The 16,513-nt window shown below is 43.2% G+C and overlaps 1 protein-coding gene across 7 annotated transcripts in view; it reads right to left on the bottom strand.

The window, feature by feature from the left end:
* SCEL (sciellin) overlaps positions 1-15,503 on the bottom strand; it is a 95,503-nt gene extending 80,000 nt beyond the window's left edge. For 5 of the 7 annotated variants that reach the window (XM_068157403.1, XM_068157308.1, XM_068157047.1 and 2 more), the window contains exon 1: positions 15,303-15,503. The gene's annotated coding sequence lies outside the window, so the exon portion shown is untranslated. Of the gene's footprint in view, positions 1-10,499; positions 10,577-14,981; positions 15,063-15,302 lie in introns of all 7 variants that reach the window. The other 2 variants (XM_068156862.1, XM_068157130.1) reach the window with 2 other exon arrangements.
* Between the last annotated feature and the right edge of the window lie 1,010 nt (positions 15,504-16,513).

Below are 16,513 nucleotides of genomic sequence, written 5' to 3'. Positions count from 1 at the left end.
GAAGTTCAAAGATCAAGCTCATCTCAGATACTGACAATGCAAATCCTAGACCATTCTGAGAACTGTATTCTTGTATAAGAAGATCAATATTCTTTCTCTCTCTCTTTTTTTTTAAGCAATGATAGAAGTTTATATAAAAATAGAGCAACTCTCCCCAGAAGTCTTACACTTTAGTTAAATGAACAACAGGATGAGCAGTGATGTTGCATGAGAAATATGCAATGAACCATGTGTGGCATGTCAACTATTTCTTCCACGTGGCTTGTGAAGGGGACAGATTAGTATCTGAGTTATGGTGCAGAAGGAGTGAATAAAGGCAAATACACAGAATGAGGAAAGATGGCTGCTCAGCTGCAAACAAGGAAGCCAACGGATTTGAAGACAATGACCACAAGCAAGCATCCCTTGGCAATTCATGCAGAAGGACAAATTCAGTTATAGGCTCTTGATACACTTTTTCTCAGGGATTTGTAAAGTCATACTCAAACAGAGGCGTAACTACAGAGAGTACCTGTTCAGGAAACACCACAAGGATTGTCATGATTCAATATCTCTGTCACTTATCTAACTGTACAGAGTGGTGATTCAGTAAACCACTGAGGACAATAGGTTATGCAGTGAACAGTAAGGGTGTGGTTTCATTATCAGTTTAAACTGTTTTATTACCACACTCCCACCAAAAGGAACAATTCTGCTTTCCCTGTCCTGCCCTTTGCCATGCTGTCCCTCTAGTACCTTTGATTGCCTTGATCAGCTCATTAAGCTCATCCTATTTACCACAAGTCTCACAATCAAAGCATATGGCAAGATCACCCCACAGACACAGAGTGCTGTTAGGTGGGTTACATCAGCTGGGAAACCAGCCATTAAAGCTAGCATCTTAATTTAGCAACTACTAAAACAAAAAGATGGTTCACATCATCTTTGTAAATTCAGTTTCACCGTTACTAGTGACAGAGTAGCATTTTCCTTGATGCTCCCTATCTGGTAATGGAAGGGGAGTTATCTCAAGGCCTCTTAGGCCTGACTAGGCCTAATGCCAGGAGAAGAAGGGGGAAGAGAATTCTCAGATCTGGCCAGCTGAGATTAGCCTAACAGTGGAGGGGGGGAAGAGCAAGCCCTGAGGGTTTTGGGTGTACCCTCAGGTAGGGAGAAAGGGAAATGTTGGGATGCTTCTAGGTGTGCTGTGAGGGACTCAGTATGCTTTGGGATCTCCTTTGTCACTGTGCTTGTAGCTTCTGCAAACCACTCACTGCTTTTCCATTTAAACTTTCCATCACTTCTGCAATCCATTTGTTTGAGTCTCGTTTTTTTCTGCCCCAGTGGGAGGCAAGGGAGGATCTGCCTCTAACTGGGACACTTGACCTAACAGCTACAGTTTTTTAGTATAAGAGACGTAGCCCCAGAATTCCAATTGAAAAAAAACAACTGCCAACACTTAGAAAGAACTATCTATGGCCTTTCAGAATATGTCAGAAGTTTCTTAAGTATGGCATGAGCTTTACTCTCATCTGAAAATCACACCTTGCTCATATTTCTACCCTCACATATATGGGAAAAGCTAGTAAAAATGTAATCCAGTAATACGGGTATTTTGCCAGTTTTCTTCTGTATGGAAGGACATTTTCTGAGCTCAGCATTTGTTTTCATAGGAGTGATCTTTGATGTCTTTCATGCACTACTGGGAAGGTCAAAACTTGAGGATAGGATTTGAATGGCAGAAATCAATGACCTCCAAATCAGTCAACAACTTAAAAGATTAAAAGATATAGTTAAAAAAAAAAAAATAGATATGAGGAGAGGCTGAAGGAGCTGGGGTTGCTGAGCCTGCAGAAGAGGAGCCTCAGGGGAGACCTTATTGCTGTCTACAACTACCCAAAGGGAGGTTGTAGCCAGGTGGGGATTGGTCTCTTCTCCCAGGAAACCAGCATCAGAACAAGAGGACACAGTCTCAGGCTGCACCAGGGGAGGTTTAGGATGGATGTTAGGAAGAAATTCTTCATAGAAAGAGTGATTGGCCATTGGAATGGGCTGCCCAGGGAGGTGGTGGAGTCACCATCACTGGAGGTGTTTAAGAGGAAACTGGATGGGGCACTTGGTGCCATAGTTTAGTTGATTAGATGGTGTTGGGTGATAGGTTGGACTTGATGATTGTGAAGTTCTTTTCCAAACTGGTTAATTCTATTCTATTCTATTCTATTCTATTCTATTCTATTCTATTCTATTCTATTCTATTCTATGATATAGTTTTTTGTGCTTCTCCACCACTACACTTGAAGACAGACTGTAGTACTTTAGGCTGGGAGAGAGGTAATTATTTTTCATGCTAGCTCACACGCTCTCTGTTTTGGATTTGTGTTGATAACACAAGATGTTTTAGATACTGCTGAGGAGTGCTCACACAGAGTCATGGCCTTTTCTGTTTCTCACACTGCCCCACCAGCAAGTAAAACGCTGAGTAGGACACAGCTGGGACAGCTAAGAAAAGCGATATCCATATAACATCATGCTCAGCAGTAAAAGTTGGGGAAAAAGAGGGAGGGAAGACATTCAGAGTTATTTGTCTTCTCAAGTAACCATTACTACTGCTTTCCTGGCGATGGCTGACTATCTGCCTGCCAATGGGAAACAGTGGATGAATTCCTTATTTTGCTTTGCTTGTGCATGTAGCTTTAGATTACCTATTCAAAAATTTATTTCAACCCATGAGTTATCTCACTTTTACACTTCATATTCTCTCCCTCATTCCACCACAAGGGGAATGAACAAGTGATGATGTGGCATTAAGCTGCATGCTGGGGCTAACCCACAACACAGACCTTAATCAAATAATAGGAGCAATTAATGAAATCACAGAATTTATGATGTTGGAAGGGATTTGTTAGATCATGTACTTCAATGGCCCTGTTCAAGCATGAGCAGCTAGTGTAGGTTTCCCTAAATGGTGTCTGATTGCATTTTGAATATCTGCAAGGATGGAGCTCCACAAGCTCTCTGAACAATCTGTTTTCTTGACCACCCCCATAACACAAACTTCTTTTTCTTGTGTTTGGATGACATTTCATGATTTTTAATTCATATCCATTGCCTCTTTCCTGTCAGCGGGCAATACTGAAAACAGACTGTCTGCCTCTTTTGCATTCTCACATTTCATGGGCGCAAGAGTTGATCTGCTGGAGGGTAGAGAGGCTCTGCTGAGGGACCTCGACAGGCTGGACAGATGGGCAGAATCCAACAGCATGAGATTTAACACATCCAAGTGCCGAGTTCTGCACATTGGCCACAACAACCCCATGCAGAGCTACAGGCTGGGGTCAGAGTGGCTGGAGAGCAGCCAGGCAGAGAGGGACCTGGGGGTACTGGTTGATGGTAGGCTGAACATGAGCCTGCAGTGTGCCCAGGCAGCCAAGAGGGCCAATGGCATCCTGGCCTTCATCAGGAACAGTGTGGCCAGCAGGAGCAGGGAGGTCATTCTCCCCCTGTATACTGCACTGGTTAGGCCACACCTCGAGTACTGTGTCCAGTTCTGGGCCCCTCAGTTTAGGAAGGATGTTGACTTGCTGGAGCGTGTCCAGAGAAGAGCAACAAAGTTGGTGAGGGGTTTGGAACACAAGCCCTCTGAGGAAAGACTGAAGGAGCTGGGGTTGCTTAGCCTGGAGAAGAGGAGACTCAGGGGTGACCTTATCACTCTCTACAACTACCTGAAGGGAGGTTGTAGACAGGCGGATGATGATCTCTTCTCCCAGGCAGCCAGTACCAGAACAAGAGGACACAGTCTCAGGCTGCGCCAGGGGAAGTTCAGGTTGGATGTTAGGAAGAAGTCCTATACAGAAAGAGTGATTGCCCATTGGAAAGGGCTGCCCAGGGAGGTGGTGGAGTCGCCGTCATTGGAGGTGTTCAGGAGGAGACTTGATGGGGTGCTTGGTGCCATGGGTTAGCTGTTTGGGTGGGTTGGATTGGTTGATGGGTTGGACGCGATGATCTTGAAGGTCTCTTCCAACCTGGTTTGGTTTATTCTAATAAAGGTTTTTTTTATTCTAATGAGGTCCACCTGAGCCTTCTCTTCTTTTGGGTGAACGGTCCCAGCTATCTCAGCCTCTCTTCATATGAAATGTGCTCTAGTCCCTTAGTCATCTTTGTTGCCCTGTGCTGGACTTGCTCCAACAAGTCTGTATCTTTCTTGTACTGGATAGTCCAGAACTGCACACAATAATCCAGATCCAGCCTCATCAATGATAAAAAGAAGGATCACCTCTCTTGATGTGCTGGCAATGCTTTTATTAATGCAGCTGCTGACCTTTTCTTCCATGAGGGTGCATTGCTGGCTTATGGTGAACTTCTTGTCCACCTCCTGGATAACTTCCACTCCAAGAACTCTCTCAGCAAAACTACTTTCCAGCCAGTGAGCCCCCAGCATGTACCAATGAATGGGGTTATTCCTCCCCAGTTATAAGACCTAGGTTTTACCCTTGTTAAAGTTGATGAGATTTCTCTTTGCCCTGTTCTTCAGCTTGTGAAGGTCCCTCTGAATGGTAGCACAACCATCTGGCACTTCCACCAGTCAATCCCATTTCTGTGTTGTCTGTGAACCTGCTGAAAGTGCACTCTGCTACTTCATCCAGATCATTAATGAGGATGGTGAACAGAGCAATCTCCAGTGTTATTCCTGGGATACATCTCTAGTGCCTTCAACTATCTAAAAAGCATAGACCTTCCTCTTTCTTCTGTCAATTTCACTTCTCCCTAAGCTGTGTGTATGCTATATAAATTGCTGCTTCCCCAAAGGGAAGACCAAGCCAGAATTAGTAACTTTGAAAAGCAGTCCACACTCACTCTATAATTATGTGGATCCTCTCTTCATGGGACACTGCCAACCTGTTTCCTTCCTCTTTTTTTCCCATCCTTGCCACATCCCGTCTCTGACAACCATAGTAGATAGAAAAGATTAAGAGCTTCCTTGAGCTCCTCATTAAATAATGAACAAGAAGGAAGAAGGTAATCACCCATACATTGTCAACTCCATAATTATAAAGTCAATGACATGTAAACTATCTCCACTTCTGCCTTCTAATTAATTTATTGTAATTACTAACGTGTACTGATTTATTTTCATTCTTCTGTTGCAGCAGACTACAGAAAAGTTTGCAAAAAGAAATAGCACAAGCTCAAAACCTGAAATGCATACAGAAGAGGCACTTTAAATATAAATATATACTTGTATTAGAAGCAAAGGCTATGAACATAATAAACAGGCATATTATATTGCGATGATCCAACTGAGTCAAACAACATTTAATCACTTGCAGTTTTGTGTAAGTCGTAAAGGTGTTGCTCTGTGATGAACATCCAAGCTAATCTGAATACACAGGCACAGTATACCATAAAGCAGTAGTACTAAGAAAGGTAAAATGCACAACAGCTCTGATTTATTCAGCAAGGTACAGAATATGCATTCAGGCAAATACATAATCACACAGTAGAAGCAGACATCATAGACAGCGTACAGATGAAGGAAACTTCAACCACTACTTCAGATCTTTTAATTCCACAGTAAATTTCATGTTTGTAAAAAATAAATATTAGTTTACTGATCTCAGCTATAGTCATGCCCAGAATTAATGTTCCAGATTACAAGCTTTCTCTGTATTTGTCATGAGCAGTGTGCCACACAGACAGGAGGAGTCCCATCTCTGGCCTCTGGGCATCTCATGCAGAGTCTCTGAACTCAAGGTGGTCACATGTCCCTTGTATTACTTTCTCCTCAATTTGTGTTTAATGGGGTGGTCCTTAGTCAATACTTTGAAATAACAGTGGTGGACATCCACTTGTTTCTAGTTCCAGATGGACAGAGATCAGAGTAAAGGACCTGCCAGCTGGATGTAAACTTCCACTGCCCTCAGTACTTTTGTATTGACCTCTTCTAGGTGAGTGCATAAAGGGAAAGAGAATCTCAGGTGGCTCCATATTCAGGGGTTTGACTCCATGCATCAAATTTAAGTCACGCAGAGATGGCCTGACTCAGAGCTTTGCGTGCAAGTGTAAGTGCAGACACCTTGCTGCATCCTCTGGCTATGTCTGACCTTCCCTCAGCTCCTCTAGTGTTCTTGTTAAGACCTCTACAAGTTTTCTCCACAAATTCAGGAAGAAACTCAGGACTAAGGACAGATGTGAGTTCTGAAATCCTCACAAAACAATATTTAATACAAAGGGTTAGATTACTCCCTTGTAACAGATTCAGGGAAGTACTTGCTTAAATCTATCAGTAGCTAGAGATTTTCAGTACATGTGCTTAGGCATGTCCAGGTATGAATTATTGTGGGGTTTGGGCTGGGGTCTGCCCTAGGAATTCCTGCCTTTGCCTTCCAGCCTTGTGCATGCCTCCAAGTCACAGTAGCTATTACATTTTTTTATACTGGAGGAAGGTTCAGACTTCAGAACTTCTCCTATGTTTCAGAACCACTAGGTAGAATAAACAGAAAATTTACTGAAATGTATTCATTATTTCTGGCATCACAAGATGAATCTTCAGAAGGCTGCTCGAGTTGTATGAACAAATTTATTATCTTCATGCCATAGGGTGAGCATGAAGATCTTCCTGCAGATCCTTGCACCTTCCTCTGAGGCGTCTGGCTGTGGATTGTCAGAAATAAATTACTAGCTTAGTTGGTGTTTAGAATTAATCTAGTGTGTCTGTACCTCTACAATGGAAAGAATAAACCGAGTATTTAGAATAAACCAAACCAGGTTGGAAGAGACCTTCAAGATCATTGCGTCCAACCTATCGACCAATCCAACCCACCCAAACAGCTAACCCATGGCACCAAGCACCCCATCAAGTCTCCTCCTGAACACCTCCAATGACGGCGACTCCACCACCTCCTTGGGCAGCCCATTCCAACAGGCAGTCACTCTTTCTGTATAGAACTTCTTCCTAACATCCAACCTGAACCTCCCCTGGCACAGCCTGAGACTGTGTCCTCTTGTTCTGGTACTGGCTGCCTGGGAGAAGAGACCATCATCCACCTGTCTACAACCTCCCTTCAGGTAGTTGTAGAGAGTGATAAGGTCACCCCTGAGTCTCCTCTTCTCCAGGCTGAGCAACCCCAGCTCCCTCAGTCTTTCCTCATAGGGCTTGTGTTCCAAACCTCTCACCAACTTTGTTGCCCTTCTCTGGACACGTTCCAGCAAGTCAACATCCTTCCTAAACTGAGGAGCCCAGAACTGGACACAGTACTCGAGGTGTGGCCTAACCAGTGCAGTATACAGGGGCAGAATGACCTCCCTGCTCCTGCTGGCCACACTGTTCCTGATGCAGGCCAGGATGCCATTGGCCCTCTTGGCTGCCTGGGCACACTGCAGGCTCATGTTCATCCTACCATCAACCAGTACCCCCAGGTCCCTCTCTTGCTGGCTGCTCTCTAGCCACTCTGACCCCAGCCTGTAGCACTGCATGGGGTTGTTGTGGCCAATGTGCAGAACCCGGCATTTGGATGTGTTAAATCTCATGCCGTTGGACTCTGCCCATCTGTCCAGCCTGTCGAGGTCTCTCTGCAGAGCCTCTCTACCCTCCAGCAGATCAACTCCTGCCCCCAGCTTGGTGTCGTCAGCAAATTTATTGATGATGGACTCAATGTCCTCATCCTGATCATCAATAAAGATGTCAAAGAGCATGGGGCCCAGCACTGATCCTTGGGGCACACCACTAGTGACTGGCCGCCAGCTGGATGTGGCACCATTCACCACCACTCTCTGGGCTTGGTCCTCCAGCCAGTTCCTAACCCAGCTCAGAGTGCTGCTGTCCAAGCCATGGGCTGACAGCTTGGCCAGGAGTTTGCTATGGGGGACGGTGTCAAAGGCCTTGCTGAGGTCCAGGTAGACTACATCCACAGGCCTCCCCACCAGGCGGGTTGTCTGATCATAGAAGGAGATCAGGTTGGTCAGGCAGGACCTGCCCTCCCTAAATCCATGCTGGCTAGGCCTGATCCCTTGGCCATTCTGTAAGTGCTGTGCGATTGCACTCAAAATGACCTGTTCCATAATCTTGCCTAGCACTGAGGTCTGGCTGACAGGCCTATAATTCCCTGGCTTCTCCTTCCAGCCCTTCTTGTGGATGGGCATCATGTTGGCCAGCTTCCAGTCCTCTGGGACCTCTCCAGTGAGCCAGGACTGCTGGAAAAGCATTAAAACAAAATACAAAGAAGTGCCCTTTTTTCCTACCAGCCTTTGCAACTTTGTAAGTAGAAAAGTTTCAAATATTGAAGTCAGGTTGCTCCTCACTTTTAACTCTGAAACGATTGATTTAATTTTCCCCACTCTCTTTCAAAAAACAAATATTTTCATCCAGATACTCATTAATCCAAGGAATCCACAGGACAGGACAGTATATGCAAGAGGATACATAGTGCTAATTTAATTTAATGACAATCTATTAATTATTTACATAAATACAATCCTCCAAGAAAATATGTTTTTATTTAGCCAGGAGCAGTTCCTTGAAGGATGATAGAGTAAGGAGTACTACATGTATTATTATAAATAATTACTTAGAGGGGAACATACTAATTTAATTATATTAAGTAATCATGAGGCTTCCCATACCTTGAAGAAATAATTTGTCCTGCTTGCACTTGTTTATAGTTGAGATTAGATATTGGCAGCACCTTTTTTCTCCTGTTACAAAGCCTAGCCTTCCATCCCTTTGGATGGACAATCTGTCAGTTTCACTCTGTCTGTTCCATTCTGTCTGAAGTAATATAAAAACTCAAAATTACAGTCTTCCTCTGCTGAGGCAACTGCAGAGAATAAAACAGCCCCTTGCTTTACCATGATCCAAGGCAAGAGCAGCTGTTCCAAGATAGGTGGGATTTCCTCACAGACTCCACATATAGACCCCATCTTATTCAGAGATTGAACTCTGTAGTGCACAGCTACATTGTGACTGTTTGAGGCTGTCCCCTTAAGAAAAGGAGTATGGTGGTCAGATGTTTGTAAACTAAAAGACGGATCTAAACTAATTTCATTGGTACAGTGGCAGGAAGCACCTTCTGAACTGGGAGTGCAGCAGAGTATCCTGGGAATTCCTGCACTTTTCTGGTCAGTCTGTCTTCCCCCTCCTTCGGTGGCAGCAGCTCGCTGTTTCTGGGCTTTCGGCCAGACTCAGCCTTGGGAAGAGATAAGAACTTTCTAACACGTAACGGCCTAACTGCTTCTAATTAATCACTGCTCTTTTTTCTCTTTTCTCTCTTTCTAACCCTCTCTGGGGAAAGGGGGAGAGAAGGGGGAGCAGAGGTGGGGAACCCCCTCAGCAGAGGGGGGAACTCTCATTTCTGTGCTACTTTATTGTATATTTTTGTATATATTGTAAATATTGTAAATTCTGTAAATTCCCCTGCATATCCTACATTGCTTTGTAAATATACAGCATCTACTGCTTTGCTAATTCAGCTGTGAGATTTTTTTCCTTCACTTTCTGGGGGGAGGAGAAAGCATGGCCTTTCCCTTCCAACCCTACGACATACATCCACAATAATCCCATCCCTAGTCTGCATCTCCTGTCAGATAGTTTTATGACTCAAACCAAAGCAAATCTATGCTTCTGTGCAGAATGAAAAATGTATATTTCATAGGCAGGTCATTGCACCCAGAGTACTCTAGCCACATACATGTTATACCTCTTTGTAGGTATCTGCCTGGTTTAGAGCAAGCAGTTTGTTGTTTACCTCACATCCAAACTGGATGAGGAATACCCAGAGGTGGCACTCCCCTGACAAAAAACCTGAAAAGAGTCCAATGCAGTACATGTTTTCAGGGGTTGCTTAACACAGCACTCAACGTTGGGCATTTAAAAAACCCTAAAGATGCTGTAAATGTGCAATTATTAAAAAAATATGACCACAGATGGTGCAGTAGCAAGGGACCTCTCTTGTTGTATTCATTGTTTATGGCATGCTGTTTCATTTGTGATTGGTACCCTGCTTTTATCCAGGAAAAGAAGGTGGCCACAGCTGTGCCTGTCTAATAGACCAGCAGTCAGTACACTATCCCGAGTGAGGGACACTGCAGCTTCTTAGCCTGGGCTAAGGGAAAGCACAAGGGAAAAGGAGAAGCTGAAGCCTTTTTCCTAAAGAAAATGTCCAAACTACAAATTCTGAAAACAGAATCCATCTCCCTACACACCAGATGCTCTGAGAAATAGCCATCCTGTGTTTTTCGGATGGTGCCTGTGGAGCAGCTAATAGTCATTTAGCTATTCTGCACTAATTACAAGAACAAGTCAATAAACAGATTTGCAGCACCTAGATTTTGCTACAAAAATACATGAACAAAAAAATCTTAGATCTGTCAAAGTTATTGCCATACTTGTTTTACATGAAGTGCTGTGTGAGAATAGCAATTTCTCAACTTTTTGTAAGCATACACAACACAAGAGCAACTTATTTTGTCTTATAATATAAGAGATCTAAAATGTCATTTGTACTATCTTTATATCACAGACTCACAGTATCACAGAATGTTAGGGGTTGAAAAGGACTTCAAAAGATCATCTAGTCCAACTCCCCTGCCAGAGCAGGATCACCTAGAGTAATAGAATAGAATAACAGAATAAACCAGGTTGGAAGAGACCTTCAAGATCATCGCATCCAACCCATTACCAATCCAACCCACCTAAACAACTAAACCATGGCACCAAACACTCCATCAAGTCTCCCATCAAGTCTCCTCCTGAACACTTCCAATGATGGTGACTCCACCACCTCCCTGGGCAGCCCATTCCAATGGGCAATCACTCTCTCTGTATAGAATTTCTTCCTGACATCCAGCCTAAACCTCCCCTGGCGCAGCCTGAGACTGTGTCCTCTTGTTCTGGTACAGGCTGCCTGGGAGAAGATACCAAGATCCGCCTGTCTACAACCTCCCTTCAGGTAGTTGTAGAGGGCAATAAGGTCACCCCTGAGTCTCCTCTTCTCCAGGCTAAGCAACCCCAGCTCCCTCAACCTCTCCTCATAGGGCTTGTGTTCCAAACCCCTCACCAACTTTGTTGCCCTTCTCTGGACTCGTTCCAGCAAGTCAACATCCTTCCTAAACTGAGGGGCCCAGAACTGGACACAGGACTCGAGGTGTGGCCTAACCAGTGCAGTGTACAGGGGCAGAATGACCTCCCTGCTCCTGCTGGCCACACTGTTCTTGATGCAGGCCAGGATGCCATTGGCCCTCTTGGCTGCCTGGGCACACTGCAGGCTCATGTTCAGCCTACCATCGACCAGTACCCCCAGGTCCCTCTCTGCCTGGCCGCTCTCCAGCCACTCTGACCCCAGCCTGTAGCACTGCATGGGGTTGTTGCGGCTGATGTGCAGAACTCAGCACTTGGATGTGTTATAAATCTCATGCTGTTGGATTCTGCCCACCTGTCCAGCCTGTCAGGTAGGTCACAGAGGAACATGTCCAGGCAGATTTTTAATGTCTCCAGAGAAAGAGACTCCACAACCTCTCTCGGCAGCCTGTTCCAGTGTTTTGTCACCCTCACAGAAAAAAATTTTTCATTATATTCATGTGGAACCTCCTATGCTCCAGCTTGCACCCATTGACCCTTCCTCTATCATTGGACATCACTGAGAAGAGCCTGGCTCCATCCTCCTGACCCTTGCCCTTCACATATTTGCAAACATTAATGAGGTCACCTCTTGGTCTTCTCTCCAAGCTGAAGAGCCCCAGCTCTCTCAGCCTTTCCTCATTATTGTGGCTCTGCGCTGGACTCTTTCAAGCAGTTCCCTGTCCTTCTGGAACTGAGGGACCCAGAACTGGACATAATATTCCAGATGTGGACTCGCCAGGGCAGAGCAGAGGGGGAGAAGAATCCCTCTTGACCTACTATTCACTCCCCTTCTAATACATCCTTCTATCTGTCCACAAAACACCTGATAGATTTCATGAGGTAGATCCACAAGTTATATCTTCTAGCTATGCTGTATTCAGCCTCCTGGGGGAAAGAAAATATAAATAAATTCACAGCTTGAGATATATGGGGAAAGGCTTTCAAGATAAGTCCACCTCAAGACTTTCAGGGGCTTTAGATACTCCTTTTTAGACTTTATTCTGAGCCCACGCTTGCCTGTGAGAATAATGAATGCCTCTCAATGACTTGTGTGGCCCTTTTTATTTATATCCCATCATGAGTTCAGCAGAACTCACACAAGAATTACATCCACAAGAGGGATTCTAGGATTTAATTCATATAACTGATAAACAAATAACAAATCATGCAGCAAAGACTGTATTAGATATCTGAGAACCTCTAATCTGGGAGCTAGTGCAAATACCTTTAAATAAAAGAAACACTTACTATCGTACTTAATTTCTTACTATCTCCACTTACTTATTTGCAATGCAGATTGTCTGAAAACTGAAACTAATGCCGACGTGCAGTTATCGATTCGAGAATGTACTTAAAATTTAGTGCAATTTGCAGTTTGAGCACTAGGTGGAAACAGAGCAATGAAAATACGACCGATTGTCAAACCTTCAGCACAACAAATAGGAGAGCTTTCTCCAGCACACATGACTTGAAAGCCCAGAAGGGAGAAACGGCAGCTTAAATCTGCTTCATTTTATTGGGGACGTCTATCATTCTCATTTCTTGCACACAAGAACAAGAGAAAATATTCTCCTTAAACCTGATTCTTTATTATTTTTTTCCCTTGATGAATTGCTTTAAATTTTAGGATACATGTATACAGAGTGCTCAGATGTATTTCCACTGATTGTTGTTCAAGTATTTCAGTGGAAATTGGTACCTGAATAAGACACGGAGCAATTTTTCCTCTGTTGCAGTTTTGCAAAACTTTAGGTTACACATAGTTGGACTGAGCTGCTTTTGTCCGCTGTTATTCACCTGTCACAAATTGCAACAAAAAAAAAACCCAAACCAAAACAAACAAACAAAAGTGAAAACAGAAACTCATGCTTTCCTTTCACTAAGTGTGTGCTTATGCAACAAGAAAAACAAGAACAGCTAGAAAAGTCACCCTATTTTTCTTCTTTGGATAACCCTCTTCCAGGAACCGCTTTATTATAATTCTGAAGTCTTTTTAGCTCAGGAAAGAGGTTTGAAATTATATTTAGCTTTGGATGATAGCCATCTTTTATATATTGTGTTCCTTGTGGAAAACCTGGCTCTAGAAAAATCCATATGCAGAGTGCAACTGCAGCAAAAGCCTGCAGAAATAACAAGGAATGATGTAGCATTTCATTGGAAACCACAAAGCAAAACTGCCCTGCATAAAAGCAGTGCAGGTCTAAGCATGCATGTTCAGGATGGGACATCTTACTTCCAAGAAATCTTAATGTAAGACCATACATTTGAAAGGATACAGTTATGATTTATGCAGCTCAAAAGAGACTAGCCTAGTCAGCCCTCAGCCATTTCAATATTGTCTGCAGGGCTTGAAAGATCTGGGTTCTGAAGCTGGTACAGTAGCAAGGGACATCTCTAGCTTTGTTTAGAGTTCACGATATTCTGTTTCATTTGTGACTGATACCCCACTTGTATCCAGAGTGAATACATAGGAAACCACAATAGAATAGAGTTGGTAGTGCATAAGACCCTTAATGGGAAGGTTGTGAGTTCAAGCTTGCAGTGGGCAGTAGTATCCTCCCTACTCTAGTCATGAGGTCTGTGGTGACAGGTGATCTTTGAGGTCTCTTCCAACCATAGTGATACTGAATGAGTAGAATAGAATAGAATAGAATAGAATAGAATAGAATAGAATAGAATAGAATAGAATAGAATAGAATAGACCAGGTTGGAAGAGATCTTCAAGATCATCGCGTCCAACCTATCAGCTAATCCAACCCACCTAATCAACTAAACCATGCAGCCAAGCACCCTATCAAGTCTCCATCAATGTTTCCTGCAATACTTTCACATACTCGAAATTCTTCTACATTTTTTAATGAAAAAATTGGGGATCACCAGTAACTTGTTCTGTGTCATTCTGGATGTTTACCTAGGTTCCCCCTCATTACCCACCTTTTAACACAGTAAGAGGGTACATACTAGTATAGTAGGCCAGTTTTACAGTCTGTTTGAAGCTGATTTAAACTGCCCGAGGCGATTCAGTCAATTGGTTCAGATGCCAGAGCAAGTGCTCATACTGGTGGAATGCAAGTGTAAAACTCAGCTGAACTTGAAACCTGTTGAAGCTTGGGGAGTAACTAAGCCTATTGTTTCCGATCGAAGTAAATACAATCTTCTATCTAGTGGGTATTTCAGTTTAACATCTTAGATTAAATGATTTTGAGTACATTTTGCAAGCTACAATCTTATATCTAGTATTTCAGTTCAATGCCTTAGATGAAATGATTTTGAGTACATTTTGTAAACTCTGTAGGAAGAAATGCTGAGCTGACTCAAAGAGTAAATGAGTAGGTGTATAAGACATATTGTCTGCATTCCTGGAGAAAGTTTGTATTTGATGAATGAAAGGAAATTTAGAGAGGGTAAGACATAAGTACAATGATAAAGTAAAACCTTCCATTTTAGAAGAGTTTTGAAATACTCGGTGCCAGTTGCCACTGAATTAAACCTATCAGTGGGACACGGTGTATTTGCTCACGGTTGTTTAAATAAAAACAATAATAATAATAAAAACCTGTGGAAATGGAGTTTCTCATGCAGGTCTTTGGCACTTACAAGATGGTCATCCTGTTCTTTATCCTTAAGGCTATCTCTCACAGGAAAAGGCACGTGTTAAATAGCACGGAAATCTTGCAATACAATAAAACAGTGTCCGTCATCCTTCATTTAATGATTGAAAGGTAATGAATTAAAATAGCCATTTTTAAATGCAGAATGGCAACACATCTTTAAGAAACCAGATTCTTGTGTAAATTCAATATCATCTCTGCTTGAAACAGTGGCAGAAGATACTGGCATGCCTTTGATTTGTCCTGCTATTCCAGCTCTGTTAAGTATGTTATTTTACCTCAATGACACTTCTTAGTCCAGTCTAGCTACATGCCTGAAGAGTTTCCTGATGCCAGCTTAAAGAAGTCGCATATTAGTGCTGAAATGAGAAAGGAAAGAGGAGTTTTCAAGACCATCAGATCCCAGATAATACATAGCATAAGAGCAGGGAAAACGTTACATGTAAATTAAGAAGATATATAGAAAACACTGGCAGTCAAAGACAAATGTCTTGGGGTGGTGGCTTTTGTTTAGTTTTGGGGTTTCTTTTGCTTTAATTTCAAATCAATCCCCATTTCCAAGTTTCATACATAAGCTAACTGCTATAACATGGACTTACCAGTTTTGGCACTGAAGCTTGGGAGAGCTTTCCAGACGCAGACTTCCACTGCTTATAAAGCCATTGATTCATAGAGGACCCTTTACCATTTTCTACAGCTAAAATCTCCTTCCCATCAAGATTCAAGTTTCAAGTTAAAGCAGACTGAAAGTTTTCCTCTGCTGCTACCTATTCTTGCTGGTTGGCACTTGCTGTTGGTGACTGAAAGTATTACTAGGAGTGGTTTTGGCTTTGAATAGGATAGTTGTGACTCAACATGTGGGATAAATCCAGACATGCCCAGCTTTCCTCCTGCTCTGTAAACAAAGTGATCTGATAGAGAAATCTGACTTTTATGATCTTTAGATGCAATTAATATATCTGCCTGTTTTCATACTGAGTCAAATAAGCATGTGACAGAAGTTATTTTTTGAAGGATAAATTGCAATGAGTTCCTTGCCTACAATGTCAAGCATGAGTGATAGGTGTCAAGAGTGAGACCCTGGCTGCTCTAAAGCCACAAGCAAATCTCATCAGTCTCAATGGAATAACATCATTGCCCCAAGACACTGCAGATCACCTGAGAGGAGGATTCCCACAAACCTTCCTCTCCATCTTTATTGCTCCCCATGTTACTCTTCTGGCCACTTCATTGCATCTTCTGCCATCTTTCTTTCCAGTCAGTTTCCTCTATGACAAAACCCCTCATGACAAATTTCCCTGTCCTGTTTCCACAGTTTTCTCAAGCAGGTTGCTTTAATATCCTTGTTTGTTTTGGACAAGTTAAGGTCGATCTAAAAGCCTAATCTGAAATCTTTACACAGTGTAATGTTTTTCCAGGTGAATAGTTGCATTAAATCAAGAGATATTAAACCGAGTTCTTTAGAGCATATCTTTGTGCTGCACAACATAAGGATAGTAATTTGCTTTCCTGGGTTTATATCACACATGCAGTGCTACAGGCTGGGGTCAGAGTGGCTGGAGAGCAGCCAGGTAGAGAGGGACCTGGGGGTACTGGTCGATGGCAGGCTGAACATGAGCCTGCAGTGTGCCCAGGCAGCCAAGAGGGCCAATGGCATCCTGGCCTTCATCAAGAACAGTGCAGCCAGCAGGAGCAGGGAGGTCATTCTGCCCCTGTACACTGAGCACTGATTAGGCCACACCTCGAGTACTGTGTCCAGTTCTGGGCCCCTCAGTTTAGGAAGGATGTTGACTCACTGGAACATGTCCAG

Source organism: Melanerpes formicivorus, unplaced genomic scaffold (assembly GCF_026170545.1).
Source record: "Melanerpes formicivorus ecotype bairdi unplaced genomic scaffold, bMelFor1.0.p_v2 SCAF_1, whole genome shotgun sequence".
NCBI classification, from domain to species: Eukaryota; Metazoa; Chordata; class Aves; order Piciformes; family Picidae; genus Melanerpes; species Melanerpes formicivorus.
This window is presented reverse-complemented; position numbering and strand designations above follow the sequence as displayed.